This window comes from Hyperolius riggenbachi, chromosome 12 (genome assembly GCF_040937935.1).
Source record: "Hyperolius riggenbachi isolate aHypRig1 chromosome 12, aHypRig1.pri, whole genome shotgun sequence".
Classification (NCBI taxonomy): domain Eukaryota; kingdom Metazoa; phylum Chordata; class Amphibia; order Anura; family Hyperoliidae; genus Hyperolius; species Hyperolius riggenbachi.
In genome coordinates this window covers 25,327,305-25,348,279 of record NC_090657.1, presented here as the reverse complement: position 1 = coordinate 25,348,279, position 20,975 = coordinate 25,327,305, and the positions used below count along the sequence as shown (strand labels likewise).

General features: G+C 46.8%; 1 long non-coding RNA gene across 1 annotated transcript in view; it reads left to right on the top strand.

The window, feature by feature from the left end:
- The window catches only part of LOC137541406 (uncharacterized), a 1,168,812-nt gene that overhangs the window by 1,128,013 nt on the left and 19,824 nt on the right, over nucleotides 1-20,975 (top strand). The gene's annotated exons all lie outside the window — the stretch shown is intronic.

Here is a 20,975-nt window from a genome sequence, read left to right as displayed (position 1 = left end):
TGGTATTAATCAGTGCTGCATAAGAACACTATGAATTATTTGCTATATGTGCGCTCTGGACCAGCTTAGCGGTATGGACAAGCTCAGCTCGTTCAGTACCGCCAGGCTGGATATCTCGCCCCAGGTGCTTTTTCACAATTTTTTTTTAGAACATGCGGCTAGCACTTTGCTAGCTGCGTGTTCTACGCGATCACCGCCGCTTGCCGCCGATACGCGCCACGAAAGAGGCCCCCCCCCAGACCCATTGCGCAGCCTGGCCAATCACCACCAGGCTGCGCTAAGGGGTGGATTGGGACTCCCCCTGACGTAATGACGTGGATGACGTCATTCCGATCTTCGCCATGGCGACGAGGGAAGCCCTAACAGGAAATCCCGTTCAGAGCGGGATTTCCTGTTGGGTATGATTACCGGCGGCGATCGGAGGGGTTCCCGCCCTGGTATGAAGCACCAACACCTGCCAAGGACAGCGGCAGTGCCAGAGAGATGTAAGCTGGGGAGGAGAACAGGCTATTGGTGCTAAGTGGGTAATCACCACCTCTATATGTGCTTTGATTTAGTAGTAGCCATTAATAAAGAGCAAAGAAAGCAGTCGCAGGAGGGCACCTACTGGGCCCCACTCATGGGCAAATCCAGAATTTCCAAAGAGGGGGGGGGGGGGGGGGGGGGATTCCTGAAAGCAGCGTGTGGGCGTGGCCAAAACATGGTGTGGGTGGAGCCAAATACTAGCAGTTTCTAGGCTAAATTGCGCCCCCAACGTAAAATGCACCCCCAACGTGGAGACAGGTATAGGTGCCTGCAGTATAGGTAGCCAGCTATAGGTCCCCCCCTCAGTATAGGTAGCCCATATAGTTGCCCCCAGTATAGGTTAGATAGGTATATGCCCCCAGTATAGATTAGATAAGTAGATGCCCAGTATAGGTTAGATAGTTATATGCCCCCCCAGTATAGGTTAGATAGTTATATGCCCCCCCAGTATAGGTTAGATAGTTATATGCCCCCCCAGTATAGGTTAGATAGTTATATGCCCCCCCAGTATAGGTTAGATAGTTATATGCCCCCCCAGTATAGGTTAGATAGTTATATGCCCCCCCAGTATAGGTTAGATAGTTATATGCCCCCCCAGTATAGGTTAGATAGTTATATGCCCCCCCAGTATAGGTTAGATAGGTATATGCCCCCCCAGTATAGGTTAGATAGGTATATGCCCCCCCAGTATAGGTTAGATAGGTATATGCCCCCCCAGTATAGGTTAGATAGGTATATGCCCCCCCAGTATAGGTTAGATAGGTAAATGTCCCCCCAGTATAGGTTAGATAGGTAAATGTCCCCCAGTATAAGTTAGATAGGTAAATGTCCCCCAGTATAAGTTAGATAGGTAAATGTCCCCCAGTATAAGTTAGATAGGTAAATGTCCCCCAGTATAGATTAGATAGGTGGAGGAAGGTGCCCCTGTGTGGGGAGAAGATTGCCCTGGGGAGAGGAGAAAAAAATGGGAGGCAGCAGCCGCGCCAATAAGGGATGCGGGAGCCGGCTTTATTCCTCGCTCCCTCCATCCCTCCCTCTGAATGCCCCCACCTGCTGCGAATGTGTGCCTGGCTCCCCCATGAGTGTGTGCGCAGCGGAGCGGTAGGTCCTCTTACCGCAGATCAGGCGCACCGGCAACTGGTGTCTCCTGCTTCCTGTGACGTAATGGTAAACAGGAAGCAGGAGACACCAGTTGCCGATGCGCCTGATCTGCGGTAAGAGGACCTAACGCTCCGTTGCGCACACACTCATGGGGGAGCCGGGCACACATTCACAGCAGGTGGGGGCATTCAGAGGGAGGGATGGAGGGAGCGAGGAATAAAGCCAGCTCCCGCATCCCTTATTGGCACCTCCATCATTTTTTTCTCTCTTCTCTCCCCAGCCGGCCGGGCCATGCGGCAGCCCCACTTCCGGTCTCGGTGCTGGGGGGGGGGGGGGGGGGGGGTCCAGACACCCCCTTCCGTGCGCCACTGCCACTGGTCCAGGGGCGCTGGTGTGGTCACTACCTTTTACATCCCTAGTTGCCACACTACTGATTGGCACAATTCCAACCTTGCAAACCAGAGGTAGCCATGGGACCGACTATGAGTGCTTTGCGATTTGGAAAACTCTAGCTGATGTAATGCTATGGGGGTGATACCACTTGTGCGATGTGATTTTATAAAAATCCCCCATAGCATTGCATTAGCAAGAGATTTGTCAAATCACTAGGGCTTAGAAAAGGCCGCTAGTGGGTTTGAGCCCTTATTAGCATCTTAGGGCTGGTGCACTCCAGAGCGGTTCTGGAGCGTTTTTTTTTTTTTTTTTTTAAATGCTTGCAGGGGGAAACCACTTGGCTAATGAAAGTGAATGGGATGATGCTCACCAGAGCGGCTCGTTATTTCCCCAAATGCAAACTCCTGTCCTGCAGCACGTTTTACATTTCTGAAGCATTTCTGCCTCAATATAAAGAATAAGAAAGTGGAAAACTGCTCTGGAAAACCCCGGATCAGAACGGTATTCCAGGAGTTTTTGTTACAGAAGCTGTTCAGTAACAGCTTTACTGTAACAATATATGAAATCTGCTACACAAAAAAAGCTCCAGAAAACTCTAAGCATGTTTAGAAAACGTCTCTAAACATGCCTAGAATCGCTGTGAAATCTGCTTCAAAAACCTCTAGCGTTTTGCGAATCTGCTAGCGGTTTTGGTGTGCACTGGGCCTTGACCATTTCTGTTGATGACAGGCTTCTAAAAATTAGTAGTTTCCCCTTATGCTGGGAATACACGGTTCGTTTTTGAGCCATATAGATGGCTCAATAGATTTCCGACATGTCTGATCTCCCACCCGATTTGTGATAGCAGTCAATGGAAAAAGATCTTAAAGGTAAGGTCCAAGCAAAATAAAAAAAATGAGTTTCACTTACCTGGGGCTTCTACCAGCCCCATGCAGCCATCCTGTGCCCTCGTAGTCACTCACTGCTGCTCTAGTCCCCCGCTGGCAGCTTGCCGACCTTGGAGGTCGGCGGGTCGCATTGCATACATTTTTACGCATTCACGCTAATGCAGAAACATTAACACATACCTTTCTACGCGTTAGTGGTTTAATGCGTAAATGTTTACGCATTGATCCACTAATGCGTAAAAATGTATGTGTTAATGTTCCTGCACTAGCTGGAATGCGTAAAAATGTACGCAATGCAGCCCGCCGACCTCCGAGGTCGGCAAGCTGCCAGCGGGGGACTGGAGCAGCAGTGAGTGACTACGAGGGCGCAGGATGGCTGCATGGGGCTGGTAGAAGCCCCAGGTAAGTGAAACTCATTTTTTTATTTTGCTTGGACCTTCCCTTTAAAAAAAAATAAAATCGAGCGGCAAAACGATCCAACGGGAGAAGCAAAAACTAGTGTATGCCCAGCATTAGGCTAGTTTCACAGATGGGTGTTGCATTATAAAGTGCACAGGACAGAACATGAAATACAGTGACGTGATGGGACACAGGCAAAGCAGCAACTAGCCAATGTGCACCTTCATTGTCAAACACTGAGCGTGCCTATGTGTGCGATTCTAGCATGCTCTGTATTGTAACATGAGGTGGGAACTGTTCATAGACTATAGGCTCTAGTCACAAAGGGCTGATCAGTAAAATCAGTTTGTTCAGTAAAATACCTCATTTGGCATTTTACACTTTTTTTTCCCCAAATTCACTAAAGTTTTCCACATGAGGCAGAAGTTCCATAATGTACTGACCAAACATACCTCAATGACTCACTAAGCCCTGCTCGGTAAGTGTCCCTTACTATTGTGGAGCAGGTCAGCAGTCAGGCCTGGAACCCACTGAAAAACGCAAAAGGCAACCGCTAGCGTTTTGTCTGAGCGGTTTGCAAGCGGATTCATGCGCGTTTTTGGTCGTGTTTTGCAACATTGTATTTTTTTGCCCAGCGGGTGCGTAGCGGTTTGCATTTTTATCCTGATTGGTCCTGTGAATTATTTTTCATTTTGTTACAGTGTGCTGAACCGCAAAACCGCTCAGTTTAGGTTTTGCTGAGCGTTTCCGCTAGCGGTTCAATACTTTACATTGAAGCGCTAACGCTCCCAAAATGCTGCACGTCCTGCGTTTGCGTTTCTGAGAAACGCAAACGCTCCTGTGGAAGTTGCCCCATCCATTAACATTAGCCCAGCGTTTTGGCAAACTGCTAGCGTATCGCAGTGCTGCCAAAACCACTCCTGTGGGTTCCAGCCCTCAGGGTTTGTTCGCACTACCAGTGGCGTAGCAATAGGGGGTGCAGAGGTAGCGACCGCATCAGGGCCCTCCCTCCAGCACATTATAAGCTCTCTATTGGTCCTGTGTGGGTAATCACTTCTATAGAAGCTTTAAATAGTAGTAGTAGTAATCAAACTGTTCCCCATCCAAACTTGCACCACGGCCCATAGCTCCTTAGCCACTGCACACTACAAAAGCTTTTCTAAGCGCTTGTGATTTTAAAAGCTCTTGCTAGTGTTATCCTATGTGTGTTCACACTGGAGCAATGTGGACTTTGTAAAAATCCCCCATAGGATTGCATTAGCAAGAGCTTTTAAAATCTCTGGCATTTAAAAAGCTCTCATAGGCCCAGTGCACACCAAAACCGCTAGCAGATCCACAAAACGCTAGCGGTTTTTAGAGCTGATTTCAGAGCGATTCTAGGTATGTTTAGAGACGTTTTCTTAACACACCTAGCAGTTTTGGGTGCGTTTTTTGGGTAGCAGATTACACATATTGTTACATTAAAAGCTGTTACTGAACAGCTTCTGTAACAAAAACTCCTGGCAAACCGCTCTGATCTAGCGTTTTTCAGAGCAGTTTGCATTTTTCCTATACTTTACATTGACGAAACGCTTCCGAAAACTGCAAACGTGCAGCAGGAGGCGCGTTTGCGGCTTGGCAAAAACCTCAAACCGCCGGTGTGCACTATCCCATTGCAATACATTAGCCAAGCGTTTTTACAGGCGGATGCGGCCGGCGGATCGCTCCAAAAACCGCTCGGTGTGCACTAGGCCATAGTGTGGATCTGTCCTCATGCAGGGAGCTGCATGTATGACTCGGAGGTTTTGTCTGCAGTGTATCCGGTCATCCCTTTAGATATGCTGCAGCCACCAGGGGAGCTTTTCTGTATGTCAGACTACAGATTTTCATATCTACTGAGGTCTCTCTCCTTTCTATGTCCACCCATTTCGGCTCTTGCTGGATTTGGCACTGCAGACACAGGTGCATGTATTTGCATCTTTATTAGCAGATCGGCTGTCTGTGGCCCCATTTAGGCCTCTTTTCCACGAACTGTTTACAGGCAGTGAAATGCCTCTCAAACTCACAACTGCTTGCTGCTGCCTGGTAACTGCTCACTGCTGCCTGGCAACTGCTTGCTGAGCACACAGCTCAACAGTTTGTGGAAAAGAGGCCTGAGGCCCAGTGCACACTGGGCGGATCCGCCGGCCGCATCCGCCTGAAAATCCCCGTGGCTAATGTATCTCTATGGGCTGGTGCACACCGGCGGTTTGAGGTTTTTAGCAAGCCTCAAACGTGCCTCTTGCTGCACGTTTGCGGTTTGCTTAAATCCTCAAACCGCCGGTGTGCACCAGCCCATAGAGATACATTAGCCACGCGGATGCTGAGGCGGATCGCATTAAGATCTGCCCGGTGTGCTCTGGGACTAAACTCTTTCATCCGCACCCAAAACCGCTAGCGTTTTGTGGATCTGCTAGCGGTTTTGGTGTGCACTGGGCCTTAGACCTCTTTTCCACGATCTGTTGATAGGCAGTGAAATGCCTCTCAAACTCTCACAACTGCTTGATGCTGCCTGGCAACTGCTTGTTGCTGCCTGATAACTTCTTACTGCTATCTGGTAACTGATTGCCTAGCACACAGCTCAACAGTCCGTGGAAAGGAGGCCTTAAAAGGCAAGTGCTGTTTTGGAGAGAGCATTCGCTTCCTGTGTTTGGCATGTTTTTGTGGCAGATGTTGGTGGGTTCCCCAGTTGGTGGGAGCACTGGGATCTACCTGCACTGCCCTTTTGGTGGTGCATGTGGAGTGGGGGTCCTCACTTTTCATGTGCCCAAGTGTATTCAGCCCATTAATTAACAGGGGCTGTCATATCTGCAATATCTCTACATGCAGGAGAACTGCATACAAATCCCCCAAGTATGACCCTCCCCCACCTCAAACAAACATGTAGAGCATGAAAGTTAGAAAAATAAACTAAACATTTTATCTGCATACATGTCCTAGGTGAGTGTACCATAATATAGCCAAGAGTCTACCAATGGCAAACTCCACAGTTGTGTACCCTGTGAATACCAGAGATGGCCCGAACTGTTCTACAGAAAACAGTCCATGAGGAATGACCTCGGGTCACTTACTTGTTCACCTGCTTCCGCATTACCGCGCAGACACTTTCCCGGCGGCCGTGCGTCCTTGATCGCGTGCCCGCACCTGGGAGCGATGTTGTGCGTGACATACGCATGCGTAGTGCACTCTCGGCTGCGGGCACACTATGAGCTCTATTCTCAATGAGTTACCGCATGAGTTAAATTAGGTAGTGATAAACACTGATCAAAATATCTCCATTTTGGATTCACAATTTTTTCTCTCCCTAAATTACCTCATGCGGTAAAAGAGGTAAAAGTTTGGTAATTACCTCAAAATTTATCTCCAATTTGAGATTCTCAATTGAAAAGTTGGGTGTTAAGGATTTTTTTATGACCTACATAAATGGTAGGTGATAATTATCACTGCTCTGCTTTTGGCCTTCAGGATGGAGCCTTTTCAGCTTTGTTTGCTCAAGTTTATGTCAATTTTACATAGAAGGCAGAAATGACGAGTGTGTCTAATCTCATGGCGCACTTTAAGATCTTGTACAGTCCATTAGATGATTTTATAGATGCCGAGGAGGAAATTCCTCTCTGCTCTAAAAGATAAGCAACAGCATAATTACCTTTAACCTCCCTGGCGGTAAGCCGCGCAGGAGGATTTCTCAGGGCCTGCTGGGGCGATTCGCCCCATTCAAAGTGCTGTGCGCGCAGCCAGCACTTTGCTAGCCGCGCGCACAGCTCGATCGCCGCCGCTCTGCGGCGATCGCCCGCACGCAGCGGCAAAAGAGGGCCCCCCCGCCAGAGCCCTGCGCTGCCCGGACCAATGAGTTCCGGGCAGCGCTATGGGCTGGATCGAGTGCGCATGACGTCAGGACGTCGGCTGACGTCCATGACGTCATGCCGATCGTCGCCATGGCGACAGGAGAAGCCAAACGGGAACGCGTTATATACGCGCTCCCCTGTTTGCTATTGATGCCGGCGACTATCGCACTAGAGGGCCACATGCGCCCTCTAGTGGTGTTTCATGTAGCTACCACTCTGGTAGCTTTACATGAAACAAAACAAAAAAAACAAACAAAAAAAAATAAAAAAAAACATTTTTTTTGCCCATTTGCAAAAAAAAATTAACCGCCAAGGAGGTTAAAGAAAAATATCTCTTTGTTACAGCTGATACAAATCCAGCAAAAAATCTACAGTGTGTCTACTTCCTGCTTTCATGGAAGCAGACATAGGGTTAACATACTGTGTTGACACATTAGCTGCTCTGCTGAGGCAGCCAGCTGGCACAGCTGAGAGCTCAAATTACAGTTGTGATTATTCACAGATGAGGGGGAATTAGACAGGCTAAATTATATACATTACGAGGTGCATTTCTATATGTTTCCTTCTGTTCTGTGCAAGAGTTCAGGTCCCACTTTAAATGTGACAGACTTTCCTGGGTTGTCTCTGTGTAATGTAAGTATAGCAAGTATATGAGCTGCCCTACAGTGGTCAATAAAGCTTTATTTCCATACATATTACTGACTGTTTTATCACACTTTTATCAAACATTTATCACACTTAGTACATTTTTAGTGAATACTCACTATTTTTAGTGAATTATCACTGGAGGTAATTTTTCACCCCAAAAAAAAAAAGTTACCGCACATGGTTTTGTGACTAGAGCCCAATCGAGGACACATGGGCCCCAGGAAAGTGTCTGCACTGTAATGCGGAAGCAGGCGAACAAGGAAGTGACCCCCGAGGTCACAGTTCGGGCCATCTCTAGTGAATACAGGATCGCAGTGTAATGGAGGGGGGAAATTACATTGCAGGTAGACATGTGGCGCATACACTGAGGCACACAGTACATAAATAATATGCTTCACTCCAACTCTAAATATGCATGTTATCCGACACCTCGCGTTATTCCAGTGGATTCACTCGCACCGCACTAACGCGTTGATGTGAAAGTTCCATTCCAATACAATTGCGTTAGCTATAGGATTATGTTGCCCAACACAGCAGAGTTTGTTAGTGTGAAAGTAGACAAAGGGCAAGTGTATTGATAACTAATGTAAGCATTTCAAGAAAGGAATAAGTTACCATATCTGGAATGTGCTGATCTGTAGATATGGTCAGCGAGATTAGTATTACTGATACAACCCAGCAGGGTTGCAGGCCACTGTGCATGTGCAGTCCTGGCCATACGTGCCCCCGAATTGCTCTATGCGCAATTACAGTTATAGGCTTAAAGGAGAACTGTAGTGAGAGGTATATGGAGGCTGCCATATTTATTTCCATTTAAGCAATACCAGTTGCCTGGCTATCCTGCTAATCCTCTGCCTCTAAAAAACTTTCAGCCATAGGCCCTGAACAAGCATGCAGCAGATCAGGTGTTTCTGACAAATTTGACAGATATGACAAGATTAGCTGCATGCTTGTTTCTGGTGTGATTCAGCCACTACTTCAGACAAATAGACCAGCAGAGCTGCCAGGGAACTGGTATTGCTTAAAAGAAAATAAATATGGCGGCCTCCATATACCTCTCGCTACAGTTCTCCTTTAACCTGCTGAGCGGTCTGGACGAGCTCAGCTCGTCCAACACCGCCAGAGGCTGCCGCTCAGGCCCTGCTGGGCCGATTTTGATGAAATAAAAAGCAGCACACGCAGCCGGCACTTTGCCAGCCGCGTGTGCTGCCTGATCGCCGCCGCTCTGCGGCGATTCGCCGTGAGCGGCGGCGAAAGAGGGTCCCTCCAGCCGCCTGAGCCCAGTGTAGCCGGAACAAAAAGTTCCGGCCAGCGCTAAGGGCTGGATCGGAGGCGGCTGACGTCAGCTGACGTCGATGACGTCACTCCGCTCGTCGCTATGGCGACGATGTAAGCAAAACAAGGAAGGCCGCTCATTGCGGCCTTCCTTGTTTATTCTGGGCGCCGGAGGCGATCGGAAGATCGCCTCCGGAGCGCCCTCTAGTGGGCTTTCATGCAGCCAACTTTCAGTTGGCTGCATGAAATAGTTTTTTTTTTTATTTAAAAAAAAACCCTCCCGCAGCCACCCTGGCGATTTAATCATAACGCCAGGGTGGTTAAACTGCACATGCGCAGATCACTCCTGGCCACTGGAGCATGACCTGCCAGGACCGCTCAGTCGGGGACTTTACTAGGCTGACAGCAGGGCCGGTTTAAGCAACAATGGGGCCCCAGGGCAAAATAAACCTGCCCCCCCCCCCCTCCCCTCAACAGAAACCCCAAAACAAAAATCGTCATTAAGAGACCTTTTTTGCAGCTGGTATAGTCAGGAGGTGAAGCCCCAATCGGTCGGAGCTCCACATCCTGGCTGTCCCAGCCTGCATGGGGGACAAGGGGTTAAAAAGTTTCAGGAGGGGGGGACTACACATAATTAAAAAAATCCCACACTGTAAACAATTTTTTTTTTTTGGGGGGGGGGGGGGGGGGGGGAATAGGAAAAATGCCAGGGATCTTCATACAGCCATATTGCGGCTGTATAGCGATCCCTGGCCAAAGCGCTGCGGCTGCGTATGGACCCCCTGGAAATGTATTGCGTTCCCATCAGGAAATGTATTGCGCTTTCTTTTGATACATGTAAAATTATACTACCGTTAGGTTTGCTACTAAAAGTGACATTTACCGCATTTAAAAGTATACTTTTTCCTTCGAAATTTTAAAAATCGATTTTCTCAACTAGAAGGTCTTCTTGAAAAAATAAAAATAAATAAATTTCCTCTTGTAGCCACTGGGGGCCCCTACAGGCTCTGGGGCAACTGCCTCCTTTGCCTCCATGGTAGCGCCGGCCCAGGCTGACAGCCACATAATGAAGAGAACTGGGGGGCATTGGAGTAGCAGCTGGAATACAGAGGGCTGGAGGAAGCCTGAGGGAAGGATAAAACCTTTTGTATAAGTGGTCAGTTGCATAACTCACGCGTTATAATGATTATGACCTGCAATGGAGACTGGCCATAGAAGCCTGCATGCAGCGACTTAGAATAAAACAATCCTTTACTGTGAACAGGCCCATATACTTGTACAAGTAGTGAGTTGACATGAAGATACAAACACAACTGACCAATGTGAACAGAGCCTCAATGTTTCTAGTACATTTAAAATATGCTTCAATTCAAATTAAGTATCTTACTGACCATTCTTTGCCTGCGTAAATATTACCCCAGACTACTACATATCATTGTTACACCCAGTTTTACTTAACTCAGGACACAACAGCAGCAAAAACAATGGATTTTACATACAATAAATAGCTGGATATGTATTCATGGATTCTGTTGAAGATATCCTTGATAAACATTCTTCTGCAATTACAGAGTTATCCAGGTGTCATTCAAAGACAAAAGTGTGAGAAATAGACACAATACACTTCCAGCTATTAGATCAGTTTTCTTATACATTTGCTGCTACTAATAAACTTACCTGCAAAGATGCTCTAGCTTATACCACAGCAGCTTAGACGTGATATATATTGGTAATTTATAAATATTTATTTACAAGATTCTGGTGTTAGATGTGGAGCCTTATACATTATATTACATAAACAAGTCAGGCTTATGTCATTATAGTAGTTAACTGTGCAAAAGAAACTCCTTGCATCAGAATCTAAGAGGGTGTGATTTACTGATGAAGCCTAATGCAGAGGCGTGTTCTTCACATCAAATATCCAATCACACACAGAGACATTCTTCTTTAATTAATCACATATGATTGGGTGTTTGCTGTGAACAGAAATGGTTAGGGATGGTCAATGAGATGAAAACAGTTCAGACCTGATGCAAGATTATGCAAAAGTTGTAATCCAATTTATGCAGGACCAGTCAAGTCCTGCTGATAGTCAATTGGTCCATTTTCATGGTAGGTGCAAACATGAAACTGCATGACTGCATTTTAAGGGCTCGTTTCCACTAGTGCGGCGTGCGTCTCGTAGACGCACGCCGGCACTGAGCGGGTGGGCGGGATCGCAGGCGATTCCCATCAGCCGTGCCATGCACGGCTATGGGAATCGCAGCCTCCGCCGCGAATTCTGTGGGGGTTTCCGGCCGAATCGCTACTGCAAGCGATTCGGCCGGCGGCGCCGTTGTCCCCTATGGCAGAGTTTCCCCGCGCGATTTGCCTGCGGGGAAACTCTGCGGATTCGCGGCCGTTTCCGCGAGAGTGGAAACGGGCCCTGTGTCATGTGCAATTTTTTTGTGTGTGCGTTTTTGATGCGTTTTTGATGCGTTTGCGGGGGGGGGGGGGGAGGGTAGCAGGTTTCCATGCATTTTAATGCATTTGCGGTTTGCATATACAAAACACATATGCGCTTTGTATGCATTTTTCATGCGTTTTCCAATTGCCTTTTATGCAAATAATTAAGAAGACAACAGGAAGTGGAAATACATCACAAAACAATTTTTTTATAAAAACGCATTAAAAATGCATACCATTGTGTTTCCATTAACTTTTATTACGTGCGTTTTTGCATACTATGCAACAAAACGAGGGTTTTTTCCTGTGGCCCATAGACTTATATTGGCGGCAAGTTTCCATAATCCTGAAGCAACTGTATATTTGCATCTCATAGACCAACAGTTACCAGGCAGAAGTAAGCAGTTATCATGCAGCAAGAAGCAGTTACTAGGCTGCAGTGAGCAGTTGTGAGAGCTTGAGAGGCATTTCACTGCCTATCAACAGTCCGTGGAAAAGAGACCTAAGTAGTCAGCTTGAAATTGGGGCCAATTAGCAATAACTGCATGTGACTGGTCTTAGGCCACATACACACATCAGACCATAGTCTTTGGAAAATGAAAGATCACAGACCAATCTTACCACCCTTCCTGTAGTATAAGAGCCATACTCTACACAGTCTTTTCTATGGAGCTGAACTCCCCATCAGAAAAAAATCCTTGCAAGATGCTGAACACACAGATCCTGTACAGACACAAAAGATCAGTATCTGCAAAAGATCTGTTCAGGGGAGGACTGGCCAGTAGGGAAAGGGGGAGATTTCCCCCCAGGCTGCCTCTCATTTAATGATTTAGGGCTGGTACAGTGCCTGCTGCATTCAGGTTTTTGTATAAGGCAATGTGAAACATTAGGCTGAGAGAAATAAATGTGCAATTACGGAGCAATTTGAGGACGGGTAAGCTGGTAAATGTACACAGCAAGATGCAGAGCAGAGCCTTGCCTGCAGGGTCCATAGAAAAAATAAAACCTCTGTCTGCTTTCACACCATTATAGCTCCCAACTGTCCCTCTTCTGAAGGGGGGAAGAGAGTCTTGGGAAATTAAGGTGGCCATGCATCTGTTGTCTCGGCGATCAACCGTTTTGATAATTACTATCGGATTGGGTAAAAATCGTTGCCGCCACAAGCATGCCCAATTGACGATTTGACTGATTTTGGGCGGAAATTGGTTGAATCTGAGATGCTGGGAAATCTCAGGCCAATGTGGTTGATTTGGTGCGCAGCAGTAACCACGTGCGATAATCACGAATGACAGACACAACGGAAACCCCTGGCTATCGTCTCTCCAAATGTATTATGTGACCCCCGGTGCCTCTGCAGTTATACTTTACCTGTCCCACTGCCCTGGAAGTGTACTTGCTGTATTTCCACATGGGTGCCCCATGTGACTACCAGCATGTAGCACATGGGGGCCTGAGTGACGCCATTTGGGTTGAGGCTACCATGAACACTGGGCCTCTAGTTTGTGTTTTCCCCCCAGGCTGAAAGGTCCCAGTCCTCCCCTGGATCTGTTCCTGCCAAAGATCCGTTCCTGCAAATTGCAATGATGGTCTATGAGATCTGCAGATCATCATACACACATGATTTAACTGACATTCATCTGCAGATCCGCAGATCTGAAAATCCATCCTGGTGGATCTGATCTGCAGATGAATGTCAGTTAAATCATGTGTGTGGGCTGGTGCACACCGAGCGGCTTTTTGGGCGTTTTCAGATCCGCTTGCGGCTGCGGATCTGCTTGGTCAATGTATCTCAATGGGGTGGTGCACACCAGAGCGGCAGGCGTTTTGCAGAAACGAAAAATGCCTGGGTGAGGCATTTTTTGGATTTCGGATGCGTTTCTGCCTCCAATGTTAAGTATAGGAAAAACGCAAAACGCCTGTAAAACCGCTTGATCAAGCGGATTTTGATGCGGATGCGTTTTGACATGTGTCATCAATATATCGCACTTTAACCCTTTGTTTAAGGTCTTTCTACCTCTTTTCCTGAAAAACGCAAAACGCTTCCAAAAACGCACACAAAAAACGCAAAACGCCCCCAAAACGCCCCAAAACCGCGCTATCAAAATGACACTAAGCGGTTCAAAAAACGCTAGCGTTTTGCGGATCTGCTTGCGGTTTTTGGTGTGCACCAGCCCTGTATGATGATCTGCAGATCTCATAGACTATGAATGCATTTTGCAGGAATGGATCTTTTGCAGATAATGATCTTTTGAGTGTGTACGGGCATCTTTGTGTGCAGCATCTTGCAAAGATTTTATCTGATGGGGAGTGCAGCTCCATAGAATAGACTGTGTAGAGTATGGCTCTCATACTACATGGAAGGGGGTAAAATTGGTCTGTGATCTTGCCTTTTCCAAAGACTTTTATCTCAAGTGTGTAAGCAATGCACCAATCAATTCCAGCAGCTGCTGACTTTGTCTGATCCAGCTGCAAGTTGCATATATTTGCATACAATTTACATAAAGGTCATCAACTCTAAGGCCTCTTTTCCACGAACTGTTTACAGGCAGTGACATGCCTCTCAAACTCTCACAACTGCTTGCTGCTGCCTGGTAACTGCTCGCTGCTACCTGGTAACTGCTCACTGCTGCCTGGCAACTGCTTGCTGAGCACACAGCTCAACAGTTTGTGGAAAAGTGGCCTAAATTATTTACATTACATTAACCATCAATATTGCACTGCACACAGCTACATGTGAAAACCTTTCAACGACCTGCTATGTTTCAGTATGAAGCCTGGTTCACACTGCAAGACCATATTTATGCCTCTTTTTCCACGAGCTGTTGCTTAGCAAGCAGTTACCATACAGCAGCAAGCAGTCGTGAGAGTTTTTTTTTTTTTTTTATACTGCCTATCATCTGCCCGTGGAAAAAATGCCTGAGGCCTGGAACCCACTACAAAATGCTATCACTAACCGCAACAGCTAGCATTTTGTATGAGCAGTTTGTAAGCGAGTTCATGAGCGTTTTAGTGAGCGATTTTAAAAAGTGTAATCAATTTGCCAGCGGTTGTGTAGCGATTAGCGTTTTAAAATCTGATTGGTCTTTTCAATTAATTTTAATTTTGTTTCTGTGTACAGTAACTTTAAAACGCTAGCAAAATCGCTCTGTGCAGGTTTTGATGATTACGCCAGTGATTATATACTTTAAATTGAAGCACAAACACTAACAAAATGCTGCATGTCCTCTTGCGTTTGCAATTTTGCTAATCGCAATTGCTTCTGTGGAATTTGCACCATCCATTTACATTGGCAGAGCGTTTAGGAAAATCGCAAACGATTTATCACGCTCCCTAAACCCTCAAAAATGCTCTAGTGGGTTCCAGCCCTGAGGGTCTGTTTCCACTACATGCAGATTGAATGCAGAAAAACTGACTCCAATGAATGCCTACGGGAAAATCTGCATCAGAAAAATAGCAGTTATTGAAAACAGGCCCATAGGCATTCATTGGAGTCCGTTTTTTTCTGCATCCATTCTGCGTGTAGTGGAAACAGGCCCTGAGGCCTTGTTCACATAGCATTCGGCTCGTGTGTCCGTCCGCATGGCCTTATTTTGAGGAGTTTTTTTCTTTCCGATTCCCGGCGCTTGGGTGGGCGTTTTTTTTTTTTGGGGGGGGGGGGGGGTAGTGGTTTCCGATGCGTTTTTCCCGAGCTTTTGGTAATTCACTCCCTGACGCAAGTCAGGAAGTGAACGCTTTGATCCCGGAAAAGAATAAATACAATGTGTTTATTCTTAAAAATGCGAACGCAATCGCTGCACAAAGCGGTTATCTGAGCGTTTTGCCTCCCATTATAGCAAAAACGCCCTAAAATGGCTCAAGCACCGCTTTTGAAAACTGACAGCGCACGGAACGCTCTAGTCTGAACTACACCATAGCACTACATGGTGTAACCGCTTTCTCTGCATTTTTGAAAAAACGCCTGTGCTTACATTTTTCTAAAAACGCCTCTAATGTGAACAAAGCCTCAGGGCTGGAACCCACTAGAGCGTTTTTTTGAGCATTTAGGGAGCGCTTTAAATCGCTAGCGCTTTCCCTAAACGCTCTGCCAATGTAACTAAATGTAACTAAATTCCACAGTAGCGATTGAGATCAGCAAAATCGCAATCGCAGGACATGCAGCATTTTGGTAGCGTTTGTGCTTCAATGCAATGTATTGAAGCACTGGCCAATCGCTTATGAATCGCTACACATAGCGATTTGAGTGCAATTGCAGACTGTAAATAAAATGATGATACATTGAAAGAACCAATCAGAATTAAAGTCGCTAATCGCAAATCGCTACACAATCACTGGCAGAAACCTTACACTTTTTAAAATCGCTCCTAAAAGCGCTGGAAAACGCTCATGAAATCACTTACAAAACGATCATTAAAAACGCTAGCGATTGCGCTGGCAAATTGCGTTTTGTAGTGGGTTCCAGGCCTCAGTGTTGGTGATTTGAAAAGCTGTTGCTAATACATTGCTATGGGTGATTTTTATAAAATCACATTGCTCAAATGAGATCACACACATAGCATTACATTAGCAAGAGATTTGAAATCACTAGCACTTAGGAAAAGCTCTTGCATTGTGAACCTGGCCTTAGGTCTCGTTTCCAAGAGCAGCTGAACTGTGTGCTCAGCAAGCAGTTACCAGGCAGCAGTGAGGGTACGTTTCCACTTGTGCGGCGCGATTTGCTCGCGGAAAACGCGTCAACGAATCCGCATACGGTTGCGGATTCGTTGACGTTTCCATGCAGATTTTCATTTGGAATCGTTCGCGATTTTAACAACGCACTTTTAACCATGTCAATGCCGGCAAGCATTGACATGGTTTTTTAAACGAAATCACACGCGGAAACGCCAGGAAAACCGCAAGACTCAAGTGCTTGCGGTTTTCCTATTTAGTTACATGACCGACGATTGGCGTGCGGGTGTGCGGCGTGCTAATTCTGACGGCTCTGCTGTGCAGATTTTTTCTGCATAGCGAGCCGCACAGAATTCCTGACAAGTGGAAACGGTGCCATCCACTTGTATTGGTTGAGCGAATCTGCATGCAGGAAACGCATGCAGATTCGCTCTAGTGGAAACGAGCCCTGAGCAGTTACCAGGCATCAGCAAGCAGTTGTGAGGGCCCATTCACACTTGTGCGTTTTGCCGGCAATTTTGGCAAAACGCCCAAACGCTAGCGCTTTTCAAAGCGCTAGGGTAATAAAAGTCTATAGGCCCGTTCTCATTTGGGTGATTTGCGATTAGGGCTTTTTGCGCTAATCGCCACAAATCGCCCAAAAACGCTAAACGCAAACACGTAGCCTGCACCATTTTCAGGCGATTGCGCTTTAGTGCTATAGAAGCACAAAACGCGATCGCAAAAAATCGCCAGGAGTAATGGTGATTTTTTGGGCGTTAATCGCCAAAAAACGCCAGAGCAAAACTCTAGCAAAATCGCTAGCGTTTTGCCTGGGGGCCCATTCACACTAGAGCATTTTGCCGGCGATTTCAGCAAAACGCTCAAGCGCTAGTGCTTTTTAAAGCGCTAGTGCAATAATACCCTATGGACCCTTTCTCACTTGGGCGATTTGCGTTAATCGCCGCCGATTAACGCAAATCGCCAAACACAAACGTGCACCATTTTCAGGTTATTTTCCAGCGATCACTTTTAGGGCTGGTGCACACCGAGCGGCTTTTTGGGCGTTTTCAGATCCGCTTGCGGCTGCGGATCTGCTTGGTCAATGTATCTCAATGGGGTGGTGCACACCAGAGCAGCAGGCGTTTTGCAGAAACGAAAAATGCCTGGGTGAGGCATTTTTTGGATTGCGGATGCGTTTCTGCCTCAATGTTAAGTATAGGAAAAACGCAAACCGCTCTGAAAAACGCCTGTTCAGAGCGGTTTTGCAGGCGTTTTTGTTACAGAAGCTGTTCAGTAACAGCTTTACTGTAACAATATATGAAATCTACTATACTGAAAACCGCAGCAGCAATCCGCAAAACGCTAGCAAAACGCCTCATAAAAATAAAAAAAAGCGTTTAAAAATCTGCTAGCATTTTGCGGATCTAGCAAGGAAATGAGCAGCGCTGCTTAAAAACAGACTAGTGCCTACCTGCAAAAGAGTGCAAGCCCCACTTGTGGGGTCGAATACACACCGAGCATACACATGACCTGTCTACCACTAGAGGAGGATGTTGGTTTCCATTAACAGCTTGCATGCATCCTATTAAGTACTCGTCCCTCCCACTGCGAAGAAGTCAATCCTCCATGGGAGGGGCCTAACACTAACTAAATCCTAACCTATGTATATGCATAGCCTGGGTGCGGCTAATCAAATAAAATCGAAAATTGAAAATTGCGCAAAAGGTGGATCAGCGCAACACCAGGCCGCCTCCGAATGGCCTCCATCAGAGATGCGCTGAGCCCCTCCAGGACCTACAAACGCACCTTGAACCCAAACAGAAGCTCTGCATATACACCAAAAGCATGGCTGTTAAGTGGGAGCAGCTGACCAAAAACGAATTACATTAGTACATAGCAAGGAAATGAGCAGCGCTACTTAAAAACAGACTAGTGCCTACCTGCAAAAGAGTGCAAGCCCCACTTGTGGGGTCGAATACACACCGAGCATACACATGACCTGTCTACCACTAGAGGAGGATGTTGGTTTCCATTAACAGCTTGCATGCATCCTATTAAGTACTCGTCCCTCCCACTGCGAAGAAGTCAATCCTCCATGGGAGGGGCCTAACACTAACTAAATCCTAACCTATGTATATGCATAGCCTGGGTGCGGCTAATCAAATAAAATCGAAAATTGAAAATTGCGCAAAAGGTGGATCAGCGCAACACCAGGCCGCCTCCGAATGGCCTCCATCAGAGATGCGCTGAGCCCCCCCAGGACCTACAAACGCACCTTGAACCCAAACAGAAGCTCTGCATATACACCAAAAGCATGGCTGTTAAGTGGGAGCAGCTGACCAAAAACGAATTACATTAGTACATAGCAAGGAAATGAGCAGCGCTACTTAAAAACAGACTAGTGCCTACCTGCAAAAGAGTGCAAGCCCCACTTGTGGGGTCGAATACACACCGAGCATACACATGACCTGTCTACCACTAGAGGAGGATGTTGGTTTCCATTAACAGCTTGCATGCATCCTATTAAGTACTCGTCCCTCCCACTGCGAAGAAGTCAATCCTCCATGGGAGGGGCCTAACACTAACTAAATCCTAACCTATGTATATGCATAGCCTGGGTGCGGCTAATCAAATAAAATCGAAAATTGAAAATTGCGCAAAAGGTGGATCAGCGCAACACTAGGCCGCCTCCGAATGGCCTCCATCAGAGATGCGCTGAGCCCCCCCAGGACCTACAAACGCACCTTGAACCCAAACAGAAGCTCTGCATATACACCAAAAGCATGGCTGTTAAGTGGGAGCAGCTGACCAAAAACGAATTACATTAGTACATAGCAAGGAAATGAGCAGCGCTACTTAAAAACAGACTAGTGCCTACCTGCAAAAGAGTGCAAGCCCCACTTGTGGGGTCGAATACACACCGAGCATACACATGACCTGTCTACCACTAGAGGAGGATGTTGGTTTCCATTAACAGCTTGCATGCATCCTATTAAGTACTCGTCCCTCCCACTGCGAAGAAGTCAATCCTCCATGGGAGGGGCCTAACACTAACTAAATCCTAACCTATGTATATGCATAGCCTGGGTGCGGCTAATCAAATAAAATCGAAAATTGAAAATTGCGCAAAAGGTGGATCAGCGCAACACCAGGCCGCCTCCGAATGGCCTCCATCAGAGATGCGCTGAGCCCCCCCAGGACCTACAAACGCACCTTGAACCCAAACAGAAGCTCTGCATATACACCAAAAGCATGGCTGTTAAGTGGGAGCAGCTGACCAAAAACGAATTACATTAGTACATAGCAAGGAAATGAGCAGCGCTACTTAAAAACAGACTAGTGCCTACCTGCAAAAGAGTGCAAGCCCCACTTGTGGGGTCGAATACACACCGAGCATACACATGACCTGTCTACCACTAGAGGAGGATGTTGGTTTCCATTAACAGCTTGCATGCATCCTATTAAGTACTCGTCCCTCCCACTGCGAAGAAGTCAATCCTCCATGGGAGGGGCCTAACACTAACTAAATCCTAACCTATGTATATGCATAGCCTGGGTGCGGCTAATCAAATAAAATCGAAAATTGAAAATTGCGCAAAAGGTGGATCAGCGCAACACCAGGCCGCCTCCGAATGGCCTCCATCAGAGATGCGCTGAGCCCCCCCAGGACCTACAAACGCACCTTGAACCCAAACAGAAGCTCTGCATATACACCAAGTGGGGCTTGCACTCTTTTGCAGGTAGGCACTAGTCTGTTTTTAAGTAGCGCTGCTCATTTCCTTGCTATGTACTAATGTAATTCGTTTTTGGTCAGCTGCTCCCACTTAACAGCCATGCTTTTGGTGTATATGCAGAGCTTCTGTTTGGGTTCAAGGTGCGTTTGTAGGTCCTGGGGGGGCTCAGCGCATCTCTGATGGAGGCCATTCGGAGGCGGCCTGGTGTTGCGCTGATCCACCTTTTGCGCAATTTTCAATTTTCGATTTTATTTGATTAGCCGCACCCAGGCTATGCATATACATAGGTTAGGATTTAGTTAGTGTTAGGCCCCTCCCATGGAGGATTGACTTCTTCGCAGTGGGAGGGACGAGTACTTAATAGGATGCATGCAAGCTGTTAATGGAAACCAACATCCTCCTCTAGTGGTAGACAGGTCATGTGTATGCTCGGTGTGTATTCGACCCCACAAGTGGGGCTTGCACTCTTTTGCAGGTAGGCACTAGTCTGTTTTTAAGTAGCGCTGCTCATTTCCTTGCTATGTACTAATGTAATTCGTTTTTGGTCAGCTGCTCCCACTTAACAGCCATGCTTTTGGTGTATATGCAGAGCTTCTGTTTGGGTTCAAGGTGCGTTTGTAGGTCCTGGGGGGGCTCAGCGCATCTCTGATGGAGGCCATTCGGAGGCGGCCTGGTGTTGCGCTGATCCACCTTTTGCGCAATTTTCAATTTTCGATTTTATTTGATTAGCCGCACCCAGGCTATGCATATACATAGGTTAGGATTTAGTTAGTGTTAGGCCCCTCCCATGGAGGATTGACTTCTTCGCAGTGGGAGGGACGAGTACTTAACCTCCCCAGCGTTCAATTTCCCCAGGATTTCTGTGCAAACAGTGGTAAAATTTATTTTTAAAACTTTTTTTTTCTGTAACTTGCCAAAATGTGTCAAGCAAGGGTCTAGTATACAGTGCAGGAGAGTATTGATGTGTATGCATGTTTATACTGTTCACAGCATGTTTTTTTGAACGGACATTTCTGTCCATACCGCTGGGGAGGTTAATAGGATGCATGCAAGCTGTT